This window comes from Bos javanicus, chromosome X, assembly GCF_032452875.1.
Source record: "Bos javanicus breed banteng chromosome X, ARS-OSU_banteng_1.0, whole genome shotgun sequence".
NCBI classification, from domain to species: Eukaryota; Metazoa; Chordata; class Mammalia; order Artiodactyla; family Bovidae; genus Bos; species Bos javanicus.
The window spans coordinates 98,486,952-98,507,694 of record NC_083897.1 but is presented as its reverse complement, the minus strand read 5'-3'; the positions used below and the strand labels follow the sequence as shown (position 1 = coordinate 98,507,694).

The window sequence follows — 20,743 nt, the reverse complement described above, 5'->3', positions numbered from 1 at the left end:
ATATTTGGCCTTGGAATACAGAATGAAGCAGGGCAAAGACTAAGAGAGTTTTGCCAAGAAAAAGCACTGATCATAGCAAACACCCTCTTCCAACAACACAAGAGAAGACTCTATACATGGACATCACCAGATGGTCAACACAAAAATCAGATTGATTATATTCTTTGCAGCCAAACATGGAGAAGCTCTATACACTCAGCAAAAACAAGACCGGGAGCTGACTATGGCTCAGATCATGAACTCCTTATTGCCAAATTCAGACTTAAATTGAAGGAAGTAGGGAAATCCACTAGACCAATCAGGTATGACCTAAATCAAATTCCTTATGATTATACAGTGGAAGTGAGAAATAGATTTAAGGGACTAGATCTGGTAGACACAGTGTCTGATGAACTATGGACGGAGTTTCATGACATTGCACAGGAGACAGGGATCAAGACTGTCCCCATGGAAAAGAAATGCAAAAAAGCAAAATGGCTGTCGCTGTCTGAGGAGGCCTTACAAATAGCTGTGAAAAGAAGAGAAGTGAAAAGCAAAGGAGAAAAGGAAAGATATAAGCATCTGAATGCAGAGTTCCAAAGAATAGCAAGGGCAGATAAGAAAGCCTTTCTTAGTGATCAGTGCAAAGAAATAGAGGAAAATAACAGAATGAGAAAGACTAGAGATCTCTTCAAGAAAATTAGAGATACCCAGGGAACATTTTATGCAAAGATGGGCTCGATAGACAGAAATGGTATGGACCTAACAGAAGCAGAAGATATTAAGAAGAGGTGGCAAGAATACACAGAAGAACTGTACAAAAAACATCTTCACGACCATGATAATAATGATGGTGTGATCACTCACCTAGAGCCATACATCCTGGAATGTGTAGTAAAGTGGGCCTTAGAAAGCATCACTACCAACAAAGCTAGTGGAGATGATGGAATTCCAGTGGAGCTATTTCAAATCCTGAAAGATGATGCTGTGAAAGTGCTTCACTCAATATGCCAGCAAATTTGGAAAACGCAGCAGTGGCCACAGGACTGGAAAAGGTCAGTTTTCATTCCAATCCCAAAGAAAGGCAATGCCAAAGAATGCTCAAACTCCATAATTGCACTCCTCTCATACGCTAGTAAAGTAATGCTCCACATTCTCCAAGCCAGGCTTCAGCAGTACATGAACAATGAACTTGCAGATGTTCAAGCTGGTTTTAGAAAAGGCAGAGGAACCAGAGATCAAATTGCCAATATCCACTGGATAATCGAAAAGGCAAGAGAGTTCCAGAAAAATATCTATTTCTGCTTTATTGACTATGCCAAAGACTTTGACTGTGTGGATCACAACAAACTGTGGAAAATTCTGAAAGAGATGGGAATACTAGACAACCTGACCTGCCTCTTGAGAAACCTATATGCAGGTCAGGAAGCAACAATTAGAACTGGACATGGAACAACAGACTGGTTCCAAATAGGAAAAGGAGTACGTCAAGGCTGTATATTGTAACCCTGCTATTTAACTTCTATGCAGAGTACATCATGAGAAACGCTGGACTGGAAGAAGCACAAGCTGGAATCAAGATTGCCAGGAGAAATATCAGTTACCACAGATATGCAGATGACACCACCCTTATGGCAGAAAGTGAAGAGGAACTCAAAAGCCTCTTGATGAAAGTGAAAAGGGAGAGAGAAAAAGTTGGCTTAAAGCTCATCATTCAGAAAACGAAGATCATGGCATCTGGTCCCATCACTTTATGGGAAACAGTGGAAACAGTGTCAGACTTTATTATTTGGGGCTCCAAAATCACTGCAGATGGTGACTGTAGCCATGAAATTAAAAGACGCTTATTCCTTGGAAGGAAAGTTATGACCAACCTAAATAGCATATTGAAAAGCAGAGACATTACTTTGCCAACAAAGGTCCGTCTAGTCAAGGCCATAGTTTTTCCAGTAGTCATGTATGGATGTCAGAGTTGGACTGTGAAGAAAACTGAGCGCTGAAAAATCGATGCTTTTGAACTGTGGTGTTGGAGAAGACTCTTGAGAGTCCCTTGGACTGCAAGGAGATCCAACCAGTCGATTCTAAAGGAGATCAGTCCTGGGATTTCTTTGGAAGGAATGATGCTAAAGCTGAAACTCCACTACTTTGGCTACTTCGTTTGAAGAGTTGACTCATTGGAAAAGACTCTGATGCTGTGAGGGATTTGGGGCAGGAGGTGAAGGGGACGACAGAGGATGAGATGGCTGAATGGCACCACCGCCTCGATGGATGTGAGTTTGAGTGAACTCCGGGAGTTGGTGATGGACAGGGAGGCCTGGCGTGCTGCGATTCATGGGGTCGCAAAGAGTCGGACACGACTGAGTGACTGAACTGAAGTGACTGAACCTATGGCAAAGGAGGCCAGAATATACAATGGAGGAAAGACAACCTCTTCAATAAGTGATGCTGGGAAAATTGGACAGCTACTTGTAAAAGAAGAAAATTACAACACTCCCTAAAACCACACATAAAAAATAAACTCAAAATGGATTAAAGACCTAAATGTACAGCCAGATACTCTAAAGCTCTTAGAGGAAAACATAGGCAGAACACACTTTTATGTAAATCACAGCAAGATCATTTTCAATCCACCACCTAGAGTATTGAAAAAAAAATAAAAATAAAATGGGATCTAATTAAACTTAAAAACTTTTGCACAACCATAAACAAAAAGAAATATAAACATAAAGAAACCATAAACAAAAAGAAAAGACAACTCACAGAATGGAAAAAATAATTGCAAAAGAAGCAACTGACAAGAGATTAATCTTCAAAATATCCAAATGGCTCATGCAGCTCAGTATCAAAAACAACAATAAGAAAAACCCAATTAAAAAATAGGCAGAAGATCAGGACAGACTAAATGGCAGAGAAGTAGGTGGACATGGAGTAAATCTTTTTCCATGGATATATCAGGAATACACCTTCAGACACAGACGTACATGCAGAACACCAGCTTTGAGCATACAGGAGTACCTGACAGTGGGAAAGAATATCAAGAACCACACAAAACTTGGTACAACAAAGGAACTAGGGGGAAAAACAGGAGTGTAACCAGGACTAGTTACACTAGACCTGCCTTCACGGGGTGGGGGAACTGAAACAGGGGTCTGATCCCCACACCGGGGCAATTGTCTGAGTCAGAGGAGAAACATTTAAGACCGAGAGTGAAACAGCTGATCTGTGGCAGCCTAAATGGAATGAGAATCAGACAGTCCTTGACACAGACATACACACTCCGGACAGGGAGACAGGTTCCCTAGAAGGCACAGCAGCTGGGAGCAGGAGTTTGGGGGTTGTGGAGCAACCCCAGGGTGAGGGCTGCTGATGACTGTGAGGATACGGATTGAGGGGCTGTCTGGGAGGAGATTGTGGTGGAAAATGCCTGTGGGGAAAGGCCAGGCAGCCATGGAGGTAAGGCAATGGTGCTGAGTCATGCATAGAGGGTGGAGCCATCACCATAGCCTTTATTGTTCATTGGCAGCTGAACAATAAAGAGGCTGGCCCATCAAATGCCTGACGCACTGAACTACAGAGTAGGACTGCACCCAGGGTGCCTCTTTAAGTGTCTGGTGCACTGATATACATAGTGAGATCCCAGCCAGGGGTGCCACTTTATGTGCTTCACGTGAGGAACAACAGAGAAGGACTCCAGGCAAGGGAGCCTACTAAGTGCCTGAACTGGTGGAGCTATTGAGAAAGACTGGCCAAAGAGGCCTTCTGATTGCCGGCTACAAGAGACTCAAAAAAAGACTGTGATAGAGCCATAACTTCTGTGATGGAGGCAGTCCATGTCCTTGCACACTTGGCACTGCAAGGGTCCCCATAAGCCAAGCAGCTGCATCACCTTCGTGTTCAACTCTCACTGGGTCAGAGCTGCCTCAGGCAAAAATGTCTTGCATCTATGCACACAGGGTCACTTCAGTCATGTCTGACTCTGCAACCCTGTGTACTGTGGCCGGCCAGGCATCTCTGTCAGGGAGGTTCTCCAGGCTAGAATACTGGAGTATATTGGCCAACACTGGTTGCCATACCATTTTAGAGCACTGTATTTCCTACTACCCTAGACGCCAACTCCCCTGAGTACCTGGTGCTGCCAGAACCCCTGCGAACCAAGCAGCTGCACCACCTCTGCACCTTTCCCTCAGTGGGGCACACTGAAGTCCTCTAGGGCAGCCTCAGGAGCAAATCCCAATGGATAGAGCTTAAAATTCAACATTCAGAAAACTAAGATCATGGCATCCAGTCCCATCTCTTCATGACAAATGGGGAAACAATGGAAACAGTGAGAAACTTTATTTTTTTGGATTCCAAAATCACTGCAGATGGTAACTGCATCCATGAAATTAAAAGACGCTTGCTCCTTGGAAGAAAAGCTATGACCAAATTAGTCAGCATACTAAAACGCAGAGAGATTACTTTGCCAACAAAGGTCCATCTAGTCAAAGCTATGGTTTTTCCAGTAGTCATGTATGGATGTGAGAGTTGGACTATAAAGAAAGCTGAGAACTGAAGAACTGATGCTTTTGAACTGTGGTGTTGGGGAAGACTCTTGAGAGTTGCTTGGACTGCAGGGAGATCCAACCAGTCAATCCTAAAGGAAAGCAGTCCTAAATATTCATTGGAAGGACTGATGCTGAAGCTGAAACTCCAATACTTTGGCCACCTGATGCAAAAAAACTGACTCATTGGAAAAGACCCTGATACTGGGAAAGATTGAAGGCAGGAGGAGAAGGGGATGACAGAGGATGAGATGGTTGAAAAGCATCACTGACTCTATGGACATGAGTTTGAATAAGCTCCAGGAGTTGGTGATGGACAGGGAAACCTGGTGTGCTGCAGTCCATGGAGTCACAAAGAGTTGGACACAACTGAGAGACTGAACTGAACTGATAGCTGAGTTGGTCTTGTAACGGGGATCTTGGAGTAAACCAACAGACAGATAACAATTTTTCGATAATAATTCTTTGGGAGAGTTGTTTCATTCTACTTCCTCTAGTGGCTGTCAAGTTGCTTTGGAATATGGGCTGGTATTTTTTTTTTTTTTTTAAGTTTATGGCATAATTGGAGAGAAGTTAGAGCGTGGATGCATCTGCCTGCAATGTGGGAGACCTGGGTTTGATCCCGAGGTCAGAAAGATCCCGTGAAGAAGGAAATGGCAACCCACTCCAGTACTCTTGCCTGGAAAATTCCATGGATGGAGAAGCCTGGTAAGTTACAGTCCATGGGATTGCAAAGAGTTGCACACGACTGAGCAACTTCACTTCTAGAGCCTGGAACTTATAATATCATACAGAAAATTATAATACCATACAGCTCACTATTCTTACTGAGATTCAATTGTGTTTCTTGAATAAACACTACGCAGGTTTTTAAAAGTCTTTTGTTAACTTCAGTGTTTTGAAAATGTTGATTTTGACAAATTTTACCAGGCTTTACCTTGCTTTTATAACGGAAAATTTTCGAGGTCCTACTGCCTATCCTTTTCACTGACATCATATTATACAATTACTTTTTAATTGGTTAAGAAAAAAGTAAACAAGTATGCAATTCTGCTTTGTATTATTACCTACATAATTACATGTATTGGAGTTGTTAATATTTTCATGGGGATTCAAATTAGAATCTGGTGTCACTTTCTTTCAAGCTAAAGAATTCCCTTTAGTTTTCTTGTAAGGCATATCTTCAAGCAACAAATTCTTTGTTTTAATTTGTGAATGTCTTAATTTCTCCTTCATTTCTAAGGATAAATTTGCCATATATACAATTCTTGTTCCATAGTTTATTTTCTTTCTCTCTGCACTTTGGCTATGCTGTCCAACTAATTCCATTGTTTCCAGGTCATCTGTTATTCTTGTGATTTTCTTGTGTATGACAAGTCATTTTTATATTTTCAAGAGTCCTTGTTTTTGGCAGTTTAATTGTGGTTAGATGTGGATATTTTTGAATTTATCTTACATGAAGTTCACTGAGCATTTTGCATGTGTGGATTACTGTTTTTCAATAAAATTAGGATGATCCCAGTTAATATTTGTTCAGATATTCTTTATTTCTCTTTCTCTGGTTGCCTTCTAGACTCCCACTATGCATACCTTTGATGGTGTCCTGCAGGTCTCTTTATTCTTTCTAATTGTTTTTTCTTTCTGTTCGTCAGACTGGACAATACCAAATGATACATCCTTCAGGTTTACTGATTCTTTCTTCTACTAGGTTAAATCTTCCATTGAGCACCTGTAATTATTTTTTTTTAATTTCAGTTATTTAACTTTTCAACTCTAGAAGTTTTATTCAGTTGTTTTTTTTAACTTTCATTATCTTTCTCTTTGTGCTTAGTCACCCAGTCATGTCCTACTCTTTGCAACCCCATGGACTGTAGCCTGCCAGGATCCTTCGTCCATGGAGATTCTCCAGGCAACAATACTGGAATGGGTTGCCATGCTCTCCTCCAGGAGATCTTCCCAACCCAAGTATCATACCCAGGTTTCCCACACTGCAGGCAGATTCTTTACCATCTGAGCCACCAGGGAAGCATCTTTCTCTTTAGGAAATCTATGTTTAGTGAGTCATTCTTTTAATGTTTTTCCTTAATTCTTTAAAGAATTAAAGAATTCTTTAATGTGCCATAATTTTCGATTAAAAAAAAAAAAACGCCTTTTAACTAATACAATGTGGCAACTCAGGAAATTAGTTGCTCTCTTCCACAAGATTTGTCTTTATGGCTTTTATTTTTGTTACTGTTTGTTTAGTGGCTTTCCTCATCTAATTCTGTGAAGTCTGTATTTGACATATGTGGCGACTGAAGTTTCTGCTCGGATAGCTTAATGACCAACTAATAAATGAATAAAAATGTCCTTGAATGCCTGAAACCAGTAAATTTTCTAGCTGTTACAAAGGAGTTCAGTGTATATGTTGGAGCAAGCCTTAAATATTCAGTTAGGCTGTTTTCAACTCTGCCTTAGCTTTCATGATAATAGAAAAGCATCACAAAGTCAGACAGAAGTGATAGATGAAGGCCTTTTCGTGTCTTTTCATTCAAATAAAGAAAAGAACCTCAATAAATGAAATAGAGAATATAAAAACAACAAAGAAAATCTGCAAACAAACCAAACAAACAAAAAAAAAGAAACCTTTGTTCTTCAGAAAGGTAAAAAAGTGGCAAACTTTTACTTCAAGTGACCAAGAAAAAAAAGAACTTTCAAATTACTAAAATCAGAGACGGGCATTAACATAATTTTGCATAATAAAAACTATTATAATGAAATGCTATGAACAATTGCATGCCAATAGTTACCCTAGATGAAATGGATAAATTCCCATGAAAACACAAATTATTTAAAATGATTCAAGAAAAAATAGGAAATATGAATAGACATATTACATAAAAGAGAGTGATTTAGTCATATAAAATCTTACAAAAAGAAGCCAAGGATGATTTCTTACTGAATTCTACTGGACCACTTTCCAACTCATCTTATGAGGTCATTACTATGTGCTCATTCACCAAGTCATGTCTGATGCTTTGTGACTCCATGGACTGCAGCCTATCTGCTTCCCCTGTCCATTGGATTTTCCAGGCAAGAATACTGGAGTGGGTTACCATTTCCTCCTCCAAGGGATCTTCCTGACCCAGGGGTCAAACCCGCACCTCCTGCAACTCTAGCTTTGTAGGGGGATTCTTAACCCCATGGACTGTAGCCTGCCAGGCTAAACTGTCCATGAGATTTCCCAGACAATAATACTGGAGTGGGTAGCCAGTTGCTTCTACAGTGACAATTGGATATCCACATGCAAAAGAGTGAATTTGGATGTTTACTTCCCACCATACACAAAAATTAACTCAAAATGGAAGAGATACTTGCACGTAAGAGCTAAATCTAATCTAAAATTATTAAATATTTAGATAAAAACTGTAATGGGTTGAGTTGCATTGCTCCCCTTCAGTTGTTGCATTTATAAACTTCAGCATGTGACCACATTTGAAGACGGTCTTTACAGAGGTAGTAATTTTACAATGAGTCCATTAGGATGGGCCCTAATCCAACATGATTTGTTTCCTTATAGAAGGAGAAAATTTGCACAGAGACACACATACACATAGTGATGATACCACATGAAGATGATGACTAAATGGCACCTCTACAAGTTGAAGAACTCCAACGATTGCCAGCAAACCACTGGATGTTTGGCAAGAGTCATGGAACATAATTTTTCTCATAGATCTCAGAGTGAACCAATTCAACTGACACCTTGATCATGGACTTCTAGCTTCCAGAACTATGGGACAATACATTTCTGCTGTTCACTAATATATAACCATGGGAGTAAATCTTCATGATCTCAGGTTAAACAATGGTTTTCATATTCATCCCTGGGTCGGAAAGATCCCCAGAGGAGGGCATGACAACCAACTCCAATATTCTTGCCTGGAGAATCCCATGGACAGAGGAGCCTGGTTGGATATGACCCATAGGGTCTCAAAGAGTCAGACACGACTAAAGCAACTTACCATGTGTGCACACTTATATATTAAAGCAAAATAACTAGTGACAAAAGAAAAAAAAAAAAGATCAATTAGATTTCATCAAGATTTTAAAATTTTGGGAGTCAAAAGACTATCAAGAAAGCTAAGAAATAATCTACATATTGGAGAAAATATTTGGAATTCATATATCTGATGAGATTGGGTGCATTCAAGGTAGTAGGGCTGTAGACTGGAATTCATATATCTGACACATGCTCAGTTGCTTCAGTTGTGTCCAACTCTTTGTGACCCTATGGACTGTAAACTGCCAGGCTGCTCTGTCAATGGGATTTTCCCAGCAAGAATACTAGAATGGGTTGCCATGCCCTCCTCCAGGGGATCTTCCCAGGGATCAAAACTGTATCTTCTACATTGCAGGTGGATTCTTTACTGCTGAGCCACCAGGGAAGGCCTTCATATATCTGAAAAGAGCCTAGTATTTAGAATATATACATAACTTACAACCAGAAAAAGGCAGATAATCTAATTTTAAATAGAGGATTTGAATAGATGTTCATCCAAAGAAGATCTACAGTGGTAAATAAGCACAAGAAAAATGCTCAACATCATTCTTTATTAGAAAAACATAATTCCAAAGTGCAATGTAATGCCACTTCACATTTACAGTTATGACCATAACAAAATAAAAGTTTCTCCCTTTATGTAACTTATCGTTTTATCCTCTTGTGAGTATTTTGCAAAGCAAACGTTTTTAATTTTATAAAGATCCAGTTTAACAGTTTTTCCTTTTATATATCACATGTTTGTTATCAAGTCTATGAACTCGTGGCGTAGCCCTAGATCTCCCCAAATTTTCTTCTATTTTTTACATGATAGTTTTACATTTCACTTTTAAGTCTCTGTTTTGCTTTAAGTTGTAAATGCAGTTATTGAGTTTTTAATTTTGCTCTACACAGGTTCATTGTTATTACACAGAGTTGGGATTAACTTTTGTATATTGATCTTATATTTTTAACCTTGCTAAACATTTTAGTCTTGGTTTTCCAAGGATGCTTTTATTTCCCTATTCACAGGACACTGAATTCACATTTTGCTCTTCTATTCTTTCAGCATTTGAAAAATATTCTGCCGCTTCTCTTTGTCCTTCATGGTTTTGGATGAGAAATCTGCTGCCATTCAAATTCTAGCTCCTCTGCAGAAGAGATCAAGATGGCAGCATAGGAGGATGGGGAACTCACTTCCCTCCATACACACATCAAAGTTACACCTACATGTGGAATAATTCTCACTAAAAACTAACTGGAAACTGGCAGAAACTTCTGTACAACCAAGACTGTAAGAAAGATCCACGGGTAATTGCGTAGGAAGGGAAGAAAAGTGATCAGGTCAGGACCTGTACACCTGGGAGGAGACTCACAGGAAAAGAGAGAATACATGGGTGGAAATCTACCTGGGGAATGAGTGCTTTGAGCCACAGATTGGGTGCCACAGTTCTAGAGTCCTACACAGAGGAGTTGAGACCCCTTGGCTGGTTGGTAGAGGACTGGAACTAACAAGAAAGCTGAAGGAAGCCTGGACTTTGCTCTTGAGGAGCATATGAACCCTGCTTTTCCCTCAAGGCAGGGCAGAAAGGGCAGATTGAAATCACATGGCTGGCTGACTCATTTCCCACAACCACCTAGCTCTGTGCCCCAGCCTGAGCCAAGCAAAGCCCCAGCCCCACTTACTCTATATCATTGATAATAAGAACATTAATTGAATTAGGAAAAAATAATATATGAACACAGTGAGAATTTTGATAATGAACTCGAAAACTATTTAAAAACCCAATCAGAAATGAAGAATTCAATAACTGATATGAAAAGCACACTAGAAGGAATGAAGAACAGATTAAGTTACACAGAAGAACATCTAAGTGATCTGGAAGATAGAATAATGGAAATCAATGGTTAGAACAGGAAATTAAATTTTTTTTTCATGAGAACAGTTTCACACAGCTATATTTAAAATGGATAACCAAGAAGCACCTACTATATAGCAAAAAAAAAATCTTATTTTAAATGAGTGATTATAAAAAAATAATAAATGTCTATAAAGTAAGTAAGTAAAAACATGAGAACAGTTTAAGAGGTCTCTGTGATAACAATAAGCATATCAACATTTGCATTACAGGGGTCACAGAAGGAGAAGAGAGAGATCAAAATTGTATTTGATGAAATTACAGCTGAAAAGGTCCCAAATCTTAAGAAGGAGACAGGTATACAGGTACAGAAGCATGCTGCTGCTGCTAAGTCACTTCAGTTGTGTTTGACTGTGTGTGACCCCATAGATGGCGGCCCACCAGGCTCCCCCGTCCCTGGGATTCTCCAGGCAAGAACACTGGAGTGGGTTGCCATTTCCTTCTCCAATGCGTGAAAGTGAAAAGTGAAAGTGAAGTCGCTCAGTCGTGTCCGACTCTTTGAGACCCCATGGACGGCAGCCTACCAGGCTCCTCCGCCCAAGGGATTTTCCAGGCAAGAGTACTGGAGTGGGGTGCTATTGCCTTCTCTGATACAGAAGCATAGAGGGTCCCAAACAAGATGAACTCAGAAAGACCTATGCCAAGACATTTAATAATTAAAATGGTAAATTTAAAGGTGAGAAAGAATTCTAAAGGCAGTAAGAGAAAAAAAAAAAAAAGTCATACACAAGGGAATACTGATTTTTCTGCACACAATTTATAGACCAGAAGGTAGTGTGGCATGGTATTTTGGAAGTGATGAGGGGAAAAAACCTGCAACCTAGGATACTCTACCCAGCAAGATTATAATGTTGAATTGAAGGAGAAATAAAAGACCTTCTCAGACAAGCACAAATGTAAAAGTCCATTAATACTAAAACTGCATTAAATTAAATGCTGAAGGGTCTTCTGTAAATGGAAAAGAAGTAAGAGTCTATTCAAAAGGGAAAAATCATGTAAACTGTAAAAGGAACTACAACTACAAAAACCAGTACGGGATAAACATGAAGGTTTAAGATATGACATCAAAAACACAAAATATGAGGAAGGGGAGAAAAACATAGATATTTTAAAATGTGCTTGAACTTAAATAACAGCCAGTTTGAACTTAAAAAACCACCACCAGGTCAACATATATGAAACACATGGTAACCAAAAATCAAAAACCTACAATAAACACAAAAAACTAAAAATAAAGGAACACAAGCATAAAACTAGGGAAGTAAAAGTCACTCCATCATGTCCGACTCTTCACAATTCCATGGACTATACAGTCTATGGAATTCTCCAGGCCAGAATACTGGAGTGGTTAGCCTTTCCCTTCTCCAGGGGATCTTTTCCACCCAGGGATGGAACACAGGTCTCCCATACTGCAGGCAGATTCTTTACCAGCTGAGCAACAAGTGAAGCCCAAGAATACTGGAGTGGGTAGCATATCCCTTCTTCAGCAGATCTTCCTGACCCAGGAATCAAACCAGGGTCTCCTGCATCGCAGGCAGATTCTTTACCAACTGAGCTATTGGGGGAAAAAAAGTGTCAAATTACAAGGAAAGAATCAAAAAGAAGTAATGATCAGAGAGCTACAAAAAAAAAAAAAAAAACAGAAAAGAAGTAATAACTTGGCAATAAGTACATACCTATGAATATTTACTTTAAATATCAATGGAATAAATGTTCCAATCAAAAGACATAGGGTGAAGGGATAAAAAAGCAAGACCCATCTATATGCTGCCTACAAGAGACTCACCTCAGACATAAAGATACACACAGACTATAAGTGAGGGGATGGGAAAAGACATTTCATGTAAACAGAAAGAACAAGAGAGCAGAGGTAGCAATACTCATATCAGGCAAAATAGACTTTAGAACAAGGGCTATAACAAAAGATAAAGAAGGACACTATATAATGATGAAGGGATCAATATAAGAAGATAATATTATACTTATGAAGATATATGAACCAAAAAAATATGAATGTAATACAGAAGCACCTAAATATATAAAGCTATTAATAATACTAATAGATGTAAATGGAGAAATTTACAATAATACCATAATAGTAGGGGACTGTAACACAACTGGAATCAATGGACAGATCATCCAGACAGAAAATCAGTAAGGTAACAGTGGTATTAAATGACACAATAGGCAGCTGGAATTAATAGATACCCATCCTGAAAGATGATGCTGCAAAAGGGATGCACTCAATATGCCAGCAAATTTGGAAAACTCAGCAGTGGCCACAGGACTGGAAAAGGTCAGTTTTCATTCCAATCCCAAAGAAAAGCAATGCCAAAGAATGTTCAAACTACTGCACAATTGCACTTACCTCACACGCTAGTAAAGTAATGCTCGAAATTCTCCAAGCCAGGCTTCAGTAATATGTGAACCGTGAACTTCCTGATGTTCAAGCTGGTTTTAGAAAAGGCAGAGGAACCAGAGACCAAATTGCCCACATCCGCTGGATCATGGAAAAAGCAAGAGAGTTCCAGAAAAGCATCTATTTCTGCTTTATTGACTATGCCAAAGCCTTTGACTGTGTGGATCACAATAAACTGTGGAAAATTCTGAAAGAGATGGGAATGCCAGACCACCTGACCTGCCTCTTGAGAAACCTATATGCAGGTCAGGAAGCAACAGTTAGAACTGGACATGGAACAACAGACTGGTTCCAAATAGGAAAAGGAGTACGTCAAGGCTGGATATTGTCACCCTGCTTATTTAAGTTCTATGCAGAGTACATCATGAGAAATGCTGGGCTGGAAGAAGCACAAGCTGGAATCAATATTGCCAGGAGAAATATTAATCACCTCATATATGCAGATGACACCACTCTAATGGCAGAAAGTGAAGAGTAACTAAAGAGCCTCTTGATGAAAGTGAAAGAGGAGAGTGAAAAAGTTGGCTTAAAGCTCAACATTCAGAAAACGAAGATCATGGCATCTGGTCCCATCACTTCATGGGAAATAGATGGGGAAACAGTGTCAGACTTTATTTTTTTTGGATCCAGAATCACTGCAGATGGTGACTGCAGCCATGAAAGTAAAAGATACTTATTCCTTGGAAGGAAAGTTATGACCAACCTAGATAGCATATTGAAAAGAAGAAACATTACTTTGCCAACAAAGGTCCGTCTAGTCAAGGCTATGGTTTTTCCAGTGGTCATGTATGGATGTGAGAGTTGGACTGTGAAGAAAGCTGAGTGCTAAAGAATTGATGCTTTTGAAGTGTGGTGTTGGAGAAGACTCTTGAGAGTCCCTTGGACTGCAAGGAGATTCAGCCAGTCCATTCTGAAGAAGATCAGCCCTGGGATTTCTTTGGAAGGAATGATGCTAAAGCTGAAACTCCAGTACTTTGGCCACCTCATGCGAAGAGTTGACTCATTGGAAAAGACTCTGATGCTGGGAGGGATTTGGGGCAGGAGGAGAAGGGGACAACAGAGAATGACATGGCTGGATGGCATCACTGACTCGATGGATGTGAGTTTGAGTGAACTCCAGGAGTTGGTGATGGACAGAGAGCCCTGGCATGCTGCAATTCATGGGGTTGCAAAGAGTCGGCCACAACTGAGCGACTGAACTGAACTGAAAGTACCACCCTAAACAATTAGAAAAGGAAGAAAAGAGTCTGAATAGGCAAAAAATAAAATATTAAAGATCAGAGAGAAAATAAATGAAATAAAACCAAATAACAATTTTAAAAAATCCATGAAGCCAAGAGCTGTTTTTTAAGATATAACAAAAGATAAATAAAACTGATAAACTTTTAGCTAGACTCACCAAGAAGGAAAAAGGGTGGAGACATAAACAAAATAAGAAATTAAAGAGAAAAAGTAACAACCAGTATCACAAGATGCAAGAAATTATAAGAGAATACTATGAACTATATGACAACAAATTGAACAACCTAGAAGAAATGGACACATTTCTAGGATCATACACCTGGCAAGAAGAAACAGGTAATTTGAAAAGATCAAAACTAGAAGTTAAATTGAATTTGTAATTAAAAAAAAATAATAAACAAAACTCCCAGCATCCAAACTCCAGGACCAGAGGGCTTCACAGGGGAATACTACCAAACATAGAATGTAGAAATAATACCTATCTTTCTAAAGCTATTTTAAACAATTGAAGAGGATGGACCAATCCTAAGTTCATTCTATGAGATCACCACTACTCTGATAACAAAATCAGACAAAGACATAATTTAAAAAAAAAAGAAGAAGAAAATTTCAGGCAATATCTTTGATGAAGAGACAAACAAAATCCCCCCCCCCAAATATTAACCAAATGAATCCAACAATATATAAAATAGTCATACATCATGATCAAGTGGGATTTATTCCAGGGACTCAAGGATGATTCAATAGTCATCAGTCAATGTAACACATCACCGCAATAAAAGGAAGAATACAAATTACATGATCATCTCAACAGATGCAGAAAAAGCATTTGAGAAAATTCAATATTCATTCATGATTTAAAAAAAAAAACTCTTATCAAAGTTAATATAGAGGGAACATATCTCAAACATTAGCTAGGCCATTTATGACAAATCCACAGTTAACATCATACTCAGTGGTGAAAATTTCAAAGTCTTTCCTCTAAATTGAGAAAAGAGTAGAGTTTGGAATTTCAAAAATACAATGTTAAAAAAAGGAAGAAGAAACATAAAGAGAGAAAACAAACAAACAAACAAAAACAATGTCGCAAAAATTATAAAGAAAATTGAGAAAAGAGAAACAAGGATGGCCACTCTCATCACTTCTATTTAACATAGCATCAGAAGTCTTAGCCATTGCATTCAGACAATAAAAGGAAATAGATGGTATCCAAACTGGGAGAGAAGAAGTAAAAGTGTCACTACTGTCATCTACATGATACTTTATATAGAAAACCCTAAAGTCTCTACCAGGTAACTATTAGATCCAGTAAATGAATTCAGCAAAGTTTCAGGAGACAAGATTAAAGTACAGAAATCTGTTACTTTTCTATACACTAATAATAAACTACCAGAATAAGAAAGTGGAAAAAAAAAATCCTGTTTAAAAATCACATCAAAAAGAATAAAATTCCTTGGAATAAACTTAACTAACAAGTTGAAAAATTATACTCTGAAAACTATAAAACACTGAGGAAGGAAATTAAAGATTATACAAAGAAATGGAAAGGTATCCAGTGTTCTTGGATTAGAATGATTAACTTTGCTAAAATGCCCAAACTTCTCGAAGCAATCTATAAATTTAATGTAATTTCCTCAAAACACCCATGACATTTTTCACAGAACTGGAACAAATAATTCTAAAATTTATATTTTAGGTCTTTACATGAAAGACCCCAAATTGCCAAAGCAATTTTGAGAAAAAAGTAAAAAAGTACAAAGCTCTAGGTATCACCTTCCCTGAATTACAAAGCTGCTGCTAAGTCAATTCAGTCATGTCCGACTCTGTGTGACCCCATAGATGGCGGCCCACCAGGCTCCCCCGTCCCTGGGATTCTCCAGGCAAGAACACTGGAGTGGGTTGCCATTTCCTTCTCCAATGCATGAAAGTGAAAAGTGAAAGTGAAGTCGCTCAGTCATGTCTGACTCTTAGCGACCCCGTGGACTGCAGCCTACCAAGCTCCTCCGTCCATGGGATTTTCCAGGCAAGAGTACTGGAGTGGGGTGTCAAAAACAGACACATAGAACAATAGGACAGAACAGAGAGCCCAGAAATAAATCCACACAACTATGGTCAATTAATCCATAACAAAGTTTGGAAGAATATACAACAGGGAAAAGACAATCTCTTTAATAAGTGGTACCAGGAAAACTGGACAACTATATGTAAAAGAATGAAATTAGCATAGTTCCTTATACTACATAGAAATAAACTCAAATGAATTAAAGACTGAAAGACAAAACTTAAAATTCTTAGCAGAGAACATAGGCAGAACATTCTTTGACATAAATCATAGCATTTTTTTAATCTGCCTCAGGCAAAAGAAATAAAAGCAAAATTAAACACATGGGACCTAATTAAACTTAAAGGCTTTTGCACAGCAAAGGAAACCATTGGCAAAATGAAAAGACAACATATGGAATGGAAGAAATATCTGCAATTGATATCACTACCAAAAGGCTAATATACAAAATATATAAATGGTTCATACAACTGAACGTCCAAAAAAATCCAATCAAAAAATGAGAAGACTTGAGTAGACATTTTTCCAAAGGTGACAGATGGCTAACAGGCATATGAAAAGCTGTTCAACATAATTAACCATTAAAGAAATTCAAATTAAAACCACAATGAAATATCACCTCACACCTGATAGAATGGCTATTATCAAAGTTTGGCCAAAAAAAAAAAAGCAGATATGTCATATGTATACAATGGGCTTCCCTGGTGGGTCAGATGGTAAAGAATCTGCCTGCAATATGGGAGACATGGGTTCGATCCCTGGGTCAGGAAGATCCCCTGGAGAAGGGAATGGAAACCCACTCCAGTATTTTTGCCTGGAGAATTTCATGTACAGAGGAGCTGGTGGGCTACAATCCATTGAGTGGCAAATGAGTCGGAAACGACTGAGCAACTAACACACATATGATGGAATATTGCTCAGCCATATTAAAGAATGTAATTCTGCCATTTTCAACAACATGAATGGACCTAGAAAATATAATGGTAGTGATTTAAGTCATAGATATCACTTATATGTGGAATCTAAGAAAATAAAGAAAACTGATATAAATAGTAAAATAGAAACAGACTCACTGATATAGAAAAGAAACTAATGATTCCCAGTGGGGAGAGCAAAGAGCAGAGGGGCATAATAGTGGTACAGGGTTATGAGACACAAACTACTATGTATAAAATATAAAAGCAACAAGGATATATTGTGCAGCACAGGGAGACATAGGGGCTTACATTATTTTGTAACATCTTTTAATGGAGCATAATCTAAAAATACTAAAGCAATATGCAGTATACCTGAAACATAAATAATTCAATCACATTTCAATATGAAAAGAATTATTTTTGAACCACTGAATTTTTATTTACTAAAACCAGAAACAATAAATGGAATAAAATTCTGACTTTCTTTAATAAATTTTAAAATAAATTCTTCTTCCCCTATAGCAATATATTGTTTCTCTATGGCTGCTTTCAAGGTTTTTTTTCTTTTATTTAGTTTCAAAGTTTTAATTATATTGCTTGAATATCTTATTTGGTATTCATTCAGTTTCTTGAATATGTAAGTTTATGCCTTTCATCAAAATTTGGAAGTTTTCATCTATCATTTCTTCATATACTCTTTCACCTTCACTCTCTTTTCTCTCCATGACTCAAATGATACAAATGTTATATCTTTTTTTTAGTCCCACCAGTTTTGTGGTTTTGCTCATTGTTTTCAACCTATTTTGTCTCTGTTGTTCAGACTGCATAAATGCCACTAAACTGTCAAGTTCACTGATTCTGTTATCTTCTTCAGTTTTGAGCCTCAGTTCAGTTCAGTTCAGTCGCTCGGTCGTGTCCGATTCTTTGCAACACCATGAATCGCAGCACGCCAGGCCTCCCTGTCCATCACCAACCCCCGGAGTTCACTCAGACTCACGTCCATCGAGTCAGTGATGCTATCTAGCCATTTCATCCTCTGTCGTCCCCTTCTCCTCCTGCCCCCAATCCCTCCCAGCATCAGAGTCTTTTTCAATGAGTCAGCCTACCCACATTTTAATTTTTTAAAAATTTCTATTTGGTTCTTTTTGATAACTTCTAATTCATTCTTGAGACTTTCTGATTTTTCATTTGCTTCAGGAGAATTTATTATTGGCTACTGAAGCATTTTTATGATGGCTGCTTTAAAATCTTTTTCACATAATTCCCAACATCTGATTTATCTCAGTGTTGGCATCTGTTGATTGTCATTTCTCTTTAAAGTTTGATTTTCCTGGCTCTTGTATGACAGGTGATTTTTTAAATTTTATCATGGATATTTTGTATAGTGTGTTAGGAGACTCTAAGTTCTATATAAATGTTTTATGTTGGAAGGAAGTCATCCTGTTTAGGTTTAACAGTAGCCTGGACTACTTTTGTTAGCTGTGGCACTGACAGTAGTTTTCTTTGGGTCTTTACCATACTATTTTAGTCTTCATGGTCTATCTGGTCCTGATGGAATTCCCATTTATTTCTGATGCTGCTGCCTGGGGGTTAGAGAGAATCCCCCAGGCCAGGCTACCTGGTGAACCTAGATTGGGTGAAAATAGTCATTGTCCTGCAAGGAGGAGGAGCATATCCCAGGCTAGGCCATTTGTTTTGCTAGGATATCCCTTGATGGTATCACCTAGTTACTTGATGTCTCTTAATAGTAGACTCTGAGGCCTGGCAGAGAAGGAAAATGATTCCTTTTACTGCTTTTTATCAGCTGGACTCCCCATCAATCTTCTTTGCTGGTGCTGTTGGAACCACATGATGTTGTCAGAGGGATATCTGTTCTTTCTGGGAGAAGTTTAAACCTTCCTTGGCAGCCTTCTGTTGTTAGGTTTGGGGTCAGGAAATGCCAGGTCTATGTCATCTTTTTTCATGGGTGGGAGGATGTATGATGTTCTGCTGTTGTGCTACATTCTTCCAATTCTATGATCCCTAACCAGTTCACCTCTTCTTACCACTTTTCACATTCTCCTCTGGTATGTCTTATGTTATTTCCAGAATTTATCATTGTATTTTAAGTGAAGCACATCTGGACCAGTGTGTGTTAGTTGCTCAGTCGTGTCCAACTCTGTGACTCCATGGACTATAGCCCACCAGGCTCCTTTGTCCAGAAGACACCCATAAAACATTAAAAAAAATCATTACTACCTGTCATAAAGAAGAGTAATGTATTACTTTTGCCCTTAAGGAACAATAGGCTAGTCAGAGAGATGAGACAAGAATATAAACATAACAATAGCATTTACTATTTACTATGTTTCAGTTTATAGTTAGTAAGCATTCAGTTTCCAAATTTGCTGGCATATTGCTGGCATATTGAGTGCAGCACTTTCACAGTATCATGAGTTTAAGTTAATAAGTATTTAAAATTTTATAACACCTTCTGAAAGAGGTACTAATGAGTTGCCCATTTTAAATATGTGCAAGAAAATTTAGGCAACTTGCTCAGTGTCACACAGCTGTGTCAGTCACTCAGTCATGTCCGACTCTTTGTGATCCCATGGACTATAGCCCACCAGGCTCCTCTGTCCATGGAATTCACCAGGCAAGAATACTGGAGTGGATTGCCATTCCTTTCTCCAGAAGATCTTCCCAACCCAGGGATCAAACCTGGGTCGTCCACATTTCAGGCAGATTCTTTACCATCTGAGCCACCAAGGAGGTCACATGGCTAGTAATTAGCAAAGTCAGGACTAAAACCTAAGCAGTCCTACTTAAAAGCTGCTACTCTACTATACTAAGTTGAATAACAATACAAAGAGGCAAATGAATAGGGTTCAGAACAGTAAATGAACCTGCTATGATGTGGAAATCAGGATGAGGTAGCATTTAGGAAGTGTCATGAGGGATAAGAAGGATTTCAATGGGTAAAGGTGGTGAAAGTCTAGTATGAAAGAAGAGCATGTATAAAGACCCTGTGGTGGTAACAATGGGGCCTATTGAGGAAACCACTCTAGTATATAGAGTGGTGAGAGTTAGGACTATAATAAAGTTTGGAGCAATAAGATAGAAGTCTTTGAATGCCAAGTTGAGGAAGTCAGTATTAATTTCATAGGCAATAGTGACTTCACAAGAGGCATGACCTGAGTAGTTTGGTGATTTCTAAAGAACGTTCTAGTGGCAGTAGCTGAGAGTAGATAAATGGAGTTCATGGCGACTAGGAGTGGGTGAAGGCCTGACCTAGGACCATGGCAGCCAAGATGGAAAGGAGGTAATTGATACAGGAGATATTTAGTGGGTAGAATCAAGAGAATTTAGTGACTTATTAGATATGGTGACTGAGCAAAAGAAAGGAGTCAATAATGACTCTTTTTAGGAGTCTGGCTGGCTGGTAATGCCATTAAGTGATATGTTGAATTCTTCTGCCTTTGGGAAACGTAAAAAAGCAGTATAGCATCACCTGTGTATCAGTCTTTTGATATGTGAAGACTATTATTCTGTTGACAGACACATTTCTGTTCTCAAGGAACACTTCCTTTCACCTTTCCTCATAGATCCTATTTCCAACTGTTATAATAACTTTCCTTTGCTCTCTTTTGGACATACTCAAATT

General features: G+C 38.6%; 1 protein-coding gene across 2 annotated transcripts in view; it reads right to left on the bottom strand.

Annotated features, from left to right (window-relative positions):
• Nucleotides 1–20,743, bottom strand: part of AMER1 (APC membrane recruitment protein 1) — a 69,036-nt gene that overhangs the window by 10,675 nt on the left and 37,618 nt on the right. Inside the window, exon 4 of one of the 2 annotated variants that reach the window (XR_009735082.1) lies at nt 9,097–19,291. The exons of the other annotated variant lie outside the window; for it this stretch is intronic. The gene's annotated coding sequence lies outside the window, so the exon portion shown is untranslated. Of the gene's footprint in view, nt 1–9,096; nt 19,292–20,743 lie in introns of those variants that run through there. 2 annotated transcript variants of the gene reach the window in all.